This window comes from Onychomys torridus, chromosome 7 (genome assembly GCF_903995425.1).
Source record: "Onychomys torridus chromosome 7, mOncTor1.1, whole genome shotgun sequence".
In the NCBI taxonomy this organism is placed as follows: Eukaryota; Metazoa; Chordata; class Mammalia; order Rodentia; family Cricetidae; genus Onychomys; species Onychomys torridus.
This window is the reverse complement of record NC_050449.1, coordinates 48,360,275-48,368,640: the sequence shown is the minus strand read 5'-3', so window position 1 is coordinate 48,368,640 and position 8,366 is coordinate 48,360,275.

Here is an 8,366-nt window from a genome sequence, read left to right as displayed (position 1 = left end):
AAATGAGATGGACAACTAAAGTGCTCTGAAGGACAGCTGTGACTGACAGCTCTGACATTCATTCAAGCCATCCAGCGAAATGATAGACAGTTGCTTCCAGAGTAGGCCATGCTGCCGTCACTTACCATTGTAAATATTAGTGCCATCGACTGCCACAGCCTCCTAGCAACTTTGATGGAGATTGGTGCTGACTGTGTCTCAAATCCCTCCAGACCCTTAGACTGTATCTCATTGCTTCTGTTCATAATTGATTACAAAGCTTCATTTGGTTGAAGAGATTCAGACAAATTATCTTTAAACTTCAGTGGCAGAGTGTGCCAGTGTTCTCACAGAAAATTATGGAGTTGGCACCTCTACAATTCATTATAGGCAGAAATCTCACTCCAAGCTTCAGCCTGCATAAGTCTGTTAAAAGTGAGATCTAGTTGCAAAGAATCTCAAAGGCAAAATCCATTTAAGACTTTTCCCCCCTGGATCCAAGTATAACCAGGGAAATAGAAACAATATCCAAAGGAGCTAGTCTGTTTAAACAGGTCAGTGAAGAAGCCAGAAAATAAAAGATGCGTACGGTGCTAACAAGGCCAGTCGCTAATTACACCTCTACCCAGGAATGAGACGGTGTTTAACATCCCCACCCCATGCTGCACATTTATGCTTTGGAGAATTTATGGGACTTACGGCCACTTATGTCATTTATCCTAGCCTGTGTTTGGATGACTCTAAAGTGTTGGTTCTACTTTTACAGCTAAGGGATTTGAGACAGGAGCTGAATAACTGCTGACAGTCACAATACCTGTCAGTGGTAAAACAGATTGAATGGTTGTTAGCTGACTGGGCGGTGGTGGCACACACAGTTGATCCCAGCACTCAGGAGGCAGAATCAGGTGGATCTCTGTGAGTTCGAGGCCAACCTGGTCTACAGAGTGAGATCCAGGAAAGGCTCTAAAGCTACACAGAGAAACCCTGTCTCGAAAAAACAAACAAACAAAAACAAACGAACAAAAAAACAACAACGGTTGTTAGCTCAGCCACAGTGAGCATAATTGGAACTTCTGGACCACACCAAAGTGTTACATCCACAATCATGAGAAGAAGACAGTTATCTACATCATCTCTGCAAACCATCATTGTCAGTTGAGTAAAAGTGTAGCATGTAATGTCTTGGTCACTTTAAGACCCAGGCGAATAATCACAGAACATAGCGCATTCGTCTTGGATGGTTTCCCCTCTAGGATGGTGTGCTGATTCTTCACACTCACCAGGTGTGTGGCTGCACTTAATTGTTGACAGGCATCTCCACGTTGCTAGGAGACACTGGCTGATCCAATGCTGCTGTTGTTGCCACAGCCACCACCAAAGTTCTGACATGGCATCTCCCCACTGAATTTCTAAGATTTAGCTAAAGGAACTATCATACAATTCATTTTTTGTTTTGTATTGCTTTTGCTTTTATTTATGTTTACATCTGTGTGGGAGTATTTGAATAATGCAAATATTGCGAATATGGGTGCCCAAGGAGGCCAAAAGGGTGTTGGGTCCCTTGGAGCTGGAGTTACAGGAAGTGGTATGCTGGGAATGGGTTTGGATGCTGGTACTCTAGTTCTCTGGAAGAATAGCAAGTGCTCTTACATGTTGTGTGATATTTTGTTTGTGTTCTGACAAATAAAGCTGCCTGGAGATCAGAGATCACTGGTTAACCATAGAGGCCAGGCAGTGATGGTGGTGGTGGTGGTGGTGACTCACATTTTTGATCCCAGCATTTGTGAGGCTCACACCTTTAATCCCAGCACAATCAGGAGATGGAGACAGGAATGTAAGGCAGGTGGAGACAGGATCTTGGGCCCATTTGGTCTGAGGATTTATAGAGGTAAGAAGTCTCTAGTGGCTGCTGCTCTGCTTCTCTGATCTTTCAGGTTATTACCTGATAAGACTAATTAGAATCATACTTCACTTAAGACCTGAGCTTGGATCCCAGAACCATCATAAAAAGCTGGATGTGGCTGCATGAACACTCCTAGAACTCCTGTACTATGTGGGATGGAGACAGGAGAACCGCTGAGGCTTTCTGGACTCTAGCCCTAACTCTAGGTTCAGTGAAAGACTGTCTCAAAGGAAAAAGGAAAGAGTGATACAGGAGGACACCTAATGTGTTCTTCTCTGGCTTCTGAGGTGATACAGGAGGACACCTGATGTGTTCTTCTCTGGCTTCTGAGGTGATACAGGAGGACACCTGATGTGTTCTTCTCTGGCTTCTGAGGTGATAAAGGAGGACACCTGATGTGTTCTTCTCTGGCTTCTGAACTTTCAAGCATTCACACACTTATTCACGTGCATATACCCACACCCCAGAAAAGACATAAAGAAGAATTTAATAATTATCCAGCTAAGAATGGAGATGTAATTAGTATTTTTAAAAATACAAGTTGGGCTGGAGAGATGGCTCAGAGGTTAAGAGCACTGTCTGCTCTTCCAGAGGTCCCAAGTTCAATTCCCAGCAACCACATGCTGGCTCACAATCATTTATAGTGAGACCTGATGCCCTCTTCTGACATACAGCTAAAACTTGCAGAAAGAACACTGTTTACATAATAAATAAATAAATAAATCTTTTTAAAAAATACAAGTTAATTCACTCTCAAGCAATAATACTAGGCAGGTACTTTTATTACCCCATTTTATCTTGGCATGTTCTTCATCCCTTTGCATGCTCTTCCCTTTCAGAGGCTCATTGGTGTTGGGGGCCATTCAAGGGACCAACAGGCAGCATTGGAACTCATGGAACACGGCTGGGTGGTTGGCAAAGCCATACCTGAGTGAGACGGAGAGGCAAAGCTCCAAGGACTGTATGTCCTAAAGACCTCATGCTGTTATTGAGTATAGCTCTGTTGAGTATAGTATTGTTGCCTTCATGGTTACCGCGGTCTCATAATCTATGAGTTGTATGAAACTCTCAGGGGTTTCTGGCCCCTCACTGGGCAGTGTTAATGGTACTTATAATAATAGTGATTGACTTTTTCCAAGCATTGCTGCAGAGCAGATTAATGACTCAACCACCACCCTTAGAAAGAATTTAGACACGTAGAATTGTTAGTAAGGTTAGGTTAGGGTGTTTTTGTAGAAAATCTTGAGGAACAACCTAAAATTTAGAAAGACACACTTTTAATAGTTGAACAAGGGATTTGTTGAGGTCAGGGACCAGGAACAATGGTAGCCTGGTTATTGCTGGCTGATGTACCTTTCTTGCTAAGATGGGTTGGTGACCAAGGGTGATGATTAATTTCTTGTATCCATTTCTGCCTTCAGCTTCCTGATATAACAAACAAACAAACAACAACAACGAAAAACTGTTGGTGAGCAGATGTGTACCCTGAGGATTAAAATAGAGCTGACTGGTTTTTTTCATATATAAAAGCTTAGATTTGTGATTTTTTATAATTTTGAGATAAATAATAAAGTGATTGGTCCTTTCTTTGTAACCACAAAATGCAGCCAGCCAGTAAAAGACCTGGCTGAGAAAAAAATGCCTTGCTTGCTCACACTCTGTTAATCTGAAAAAGTTGCTAGGACATGATGTATGTGGGTTTTGGGAGATAATTTGGTTTTCACCTGTAGTACATAAAATGTTTAATCATGTAAGGGATATGGAAAGCATGCTGTTTTTCACTTGTATTCATTGTAATCATTCACTTAGAAAATAGATTGCAACCACATTGTAATTTTTATACTGCTTGAAAGATTTTGCTGGGGTATAAAAGCTGTAAGGAAAAAAATAAAGTTAGTTAGAAGACATCAAGAGAGACAGAAGGGATACATCTGGATAAAAGTGAGAAAAAGAAAGGAGAAGATGATAGAGAGGCCCTAATGGTGTGTGTGTGTGTGTGTGTGTGTGTGTGTGCTCCCTTTTTCACCAGCCCCAGAAAGTTGTCCCCCCCACCCACCAGTCCCAGAGAGTTACGGTTTACTCCTTCAGATAGAACAGTCAAGTTGAGTGATTAGTTCACCAACTCCGTGGCTCCCCCTCAAACCCTGCGCTGCTGAAGGCTGGTCCTCACAGCAGCAATACATTGGCTTCAAAAGTCCTTTCCATTTTCCTAGGTAAATACCACCTACATGCTGGGCAGAGTAGAGTGGTGTGTGATTGTAACCTTAGCGCTCAGGAGAGGCTGAGGCAGAGACATCATGAGTTTCATACTAGCTTAGGTTGCAGAGGGAGACTGTCACACACACACACACACATCAAGAGAAACTAAGTCAATAAACACCATTCTTTTTCTTTTATTTATTTGTTTGTTTGTTTGTTTGTTTTCCCTAAAGACAGGGTTTCTCTGTAGCTTTGGAGCCTGTCCTTGATCTTGCTCTGTAGAACAGGCTGGCCTCAAACTCACAGAGATCCACCTGCCTCTGCCTCCAAGTGCTGGGATTAAAGGCATTTGCCACCACTGTCTGGCCCAAATACCATTCTTATAAAGACAATGCCTAGATGCATACTCAGATGTTGGTCTTACCTCTAGGCTCCAGTGACCCTGATGATATACTTGAAATCATTAATGTTAGACATTACTTGTTATGTCCCAAACTGTTCTTTCCTGTTAGACTTCCCATAACTATCCAACTAATTGCTCACACAAACTCTGAAAACCAGCCCTCCCTGTCCCCTGCTTCACTCACTGAGTTACTCTCAGCCAGAAGTGCAAACAGCAGCACCAGAGACATCTGAGAAACTAAATCCTAAATTCTTTTTTTTTTTTTTTTTTGTGGAACTGAGGATCGAACCCAGGGCCTTGTGCTTGCTTGGCAAGTGCTCTACCACTGAGCTAAATCCCCAACCCCCTAAATCCTAAATTCTAGCTGTGACTTTTGGGAAAGTCCTGCTGCCTTCCACAACTGTGCATCACCACCTTTCCCCTGTGCTAAGCTGCAGCCTTGGGTCTGCGGCAGCACACCACAGTGGGAGCAGGTGGCAGAAGAAAGCTGCTGAGTTCTTGGTGGCTGCAGAGGAACAGAAAGAGGAAGGAGCCAGGATCCCTGCACCCTCCTCCACAGAATGTCCTCAGTGACTGAGACTCCTTTCCTTAGACCCCCTCTCTGAAAAGGCCCACACCTCCCAAGAGCATCACCACGTAGGGGCCAAGCTTTCAAGAGTCTTTGGGGGACATGTAGGACCCAAACCGCAACACCCACACTTGCTGCCATTTGTAATTCTCTAAGCTCTTGAGTGTCTGATTTCCCCTGATTTCTCCTGATAGGGAGCAGCTGTGCCTGGCTTAGTCGCCCGCCCGCTTATGCCCAGCATATTGAGCACATGCTAGATGTTCCAAATGTTCATTGGATGAATAAATGAATGCTAATTGGTTCATCCACTATTTCAGAGCTGGTGAACTAGAAGGCTGAATTGCGATTCCCATCCAGGTGACCTGACTTCAAAGACTTCACGGTTTGCTGAAATGAACTTGATCTCTCCCCTTAAGCCCCGTTAGCAATCTTTAACATAGTCCCTTAAAACATGCTGGATGGGAAATAAAGTCTGTAGAGTGTTTAGCACAGCACCCAAGGGCTCAATAGATAGTAGCTATAGTAATTTATGTGACAATTATTTTCAGATGTGCTTTTACACTTACCAAAACACTAAGCAAAGGGAATTTGGTGCTTTGGAATTAAAGCACAGTGAATGAAAGGGGAATTAGGAGGTCAAAAAAATTAAAAATATAAGGAGTCAAAAGTCAACATTGTCATCTGCAACTGGTATGACCTAATGAGTTGTCTTTTATGTTGATATCGTTGGCTTTTCCTCTCTCTAACGGGGTCAGCTGAGCTAAATTCAGAGAGAAGCAGTGTCCTCAAATCTCCCATTCATCGCTTTCATTACAGCTTGGTGATAAATTTTGCTGTGAGCCTCTAAAATGAAAGCCAAGCTGAGAAGTTAATTAAAGATAAAAATGGATTCTGTCAATTTTATTGCTGAAAGTAAATGAGTTGTCACAGATTAGAGGAAAGAAAAGCAAGAGTCGATAGGATATTAAAATTCAACCCTCAAAACAACTGCTGTAAGGAGGCAAAGGCCAGGGTTATTTCAATATCGCAATCAAAATGTTAAATTCCAAAAACAGGTTCATGTAGAGATCTTGGTTTTATTTACTTATCCTTGGTGTATGTGTGTTCACACAGCACACGTGAAAGTCAGAGGACAAATTGTCAGTTCTCTTTCCAGTATGTGGGTCTTAGGGATCAAACTTATATTTTAATAGCCTGAGATAACTATATTTAATTGAGATTAATTAAATGATACATAAATATATTACCTATTTGTATAATAGATATAAATTAAATAAATACATTAAAATATACATTTTATATATATGCCATTCATAAAACTCAGAATAATCACATAATGTAGCATAAGTTATAGATTTGATTGCCATTAGAAAAAACGAGTGTTAACAAGCAAGTGGGAATTCACCTTCAAAACAGTAAGTTATAATGTGTCTTGAACACAAGTCAGCTCTTATCTACAGTGAAGACACTGGGACTGGGGGGGTGGCTAGGTGGGTAAAGCGTCCATGGTGTGAGAATGAAGAGCTGGGTTAGATTTTCTGCACCCACACAAGAAACTGCACATGGTAGCACACATCTGTCAGCCTGTGCTGGGCAGGTAGAGACAGGCAGATCCCTGGGGGCAGACCCCAGATGGCTGGCCAGGCAGTCTAGCTAAAATGTCGAGCTTGAGACAGTGAGAGACCATATGTCAAAAAAGAAGTTGGAGAGAGAGAGAGAGAGAGAGAGAGAGAGAGAGAGAGAGAGAGAAAGAAGACACCTTACATGAACTTCTGGCCTGCACTGTATAGTGAGCACACTTGCACATAGATGGACACACACACACACACACACACACACACACACACACACACAAATAAAGATAGTATTCCCACATTAGAAGGGTACAGTATTCCAATATCCTTAAAAGCTAAAATCCTTTAAATTGGCAGTGATGAATCACATTATGAAAGAATTTTTTTCTTTTAAGACCAGTCTGGATTTCTGTAGCTGAAGTCTCTCAGCAGATCTGCAGTCACAGTCATACACTGCTTAATGACAGAAAACCATTCCCAGAAATGTGCTGTTAGGTGATTTCCTTATTGTGTGACCATTATCGAGTGTGCTTTCACAAACAAGGGCAGTCAGGACACCATTAACTGATGTCATCTTCAGGGATTAATATGTCACATGTGGAGTCCCTTGTTAACCAGGATATTGCTTTACTCAGGGTGGGAATGTGTTCAGTATTTATGATCAACAAAGATAATTTATTACAAATATTTTATGTTAAGTGATGTTCTTCCATCAATAATACTGTTGTAAATTTAAACAAAGGTATCAGGCCATTATTTGAATCTGTACAAGATGCAATTGTAAATATCAGGTCTGTGCAATGGATAGAGTTTAAATATTCTTACCAAGTGTATACCCTATCTCTTTCTGTCTTGCTGTTCTAGATAGGACATTCATCTATAGCTGCAACTACATATGTGAAAAGTGAAGCCAAAGTAACTATTATATTGCAGGTGTAACCACAGATGTTCCAGGTGTTTGCAGTTACTCATCAGAACTGCCATCTCAGGGTGTAACTCCTTGAACCAGGCATGGTAGTGCGTGCCTGTAATCCTAATATGTGGTAAGCAAGAGGATTAGGAGCTCAAGGTTATCACTAGGTAGCCTGGGCTACAGAAGACCCTGTCCAAAATGAAAGGCTGCCTGCAAGATGGCTCAGTGTGTAAGGGCATAAGCCTGGGAATCTGAGTTTGACCCCTGGAGCCACACCCATGTGGAAAAGCAAGGAGAGAACTACCTCCACACAGCTCTCCTCCGACTTCCCCAAACAATAACAAATAAAAGTTTTAAATGAATCTAATTGATTGCCAATTTAGTTGTTCCCAGGGTATTCCCATGATATTGATTTATTTATTTACTTACTGTTTTAGTATTTATCTATGTTTGTCTGCGTTTGTGTGATTGTGGGCACACATGTGACACCACAGAACATGCGTGGAGACCAGAGGGCAAATTTGAAGGAGCATTTCTCACCTTCTTCCTTGTTTTGAGGCTGGGTCTCCTTATTTTTGCAGCGATGCCTGAATCTACTGTTTCCGTCTCCCATCTTGCATACGAGTTGCTGGACTTCCAATCCATACCCCTGAGTCTGGCTTTTCACGTGGGTTTGAGGGATTGAACTCAGGTTGCCAGGGTTGGTGGTTGGCCCTTTAACTTGCTAAGCTATCTCCCTGGCCCTAAATCTGATCTTCAAAAGGCCACAAAAGTTAGAATTGAAACGATTTCATTTACATGTGTAATTTGTAAAGTATCTGTATCAG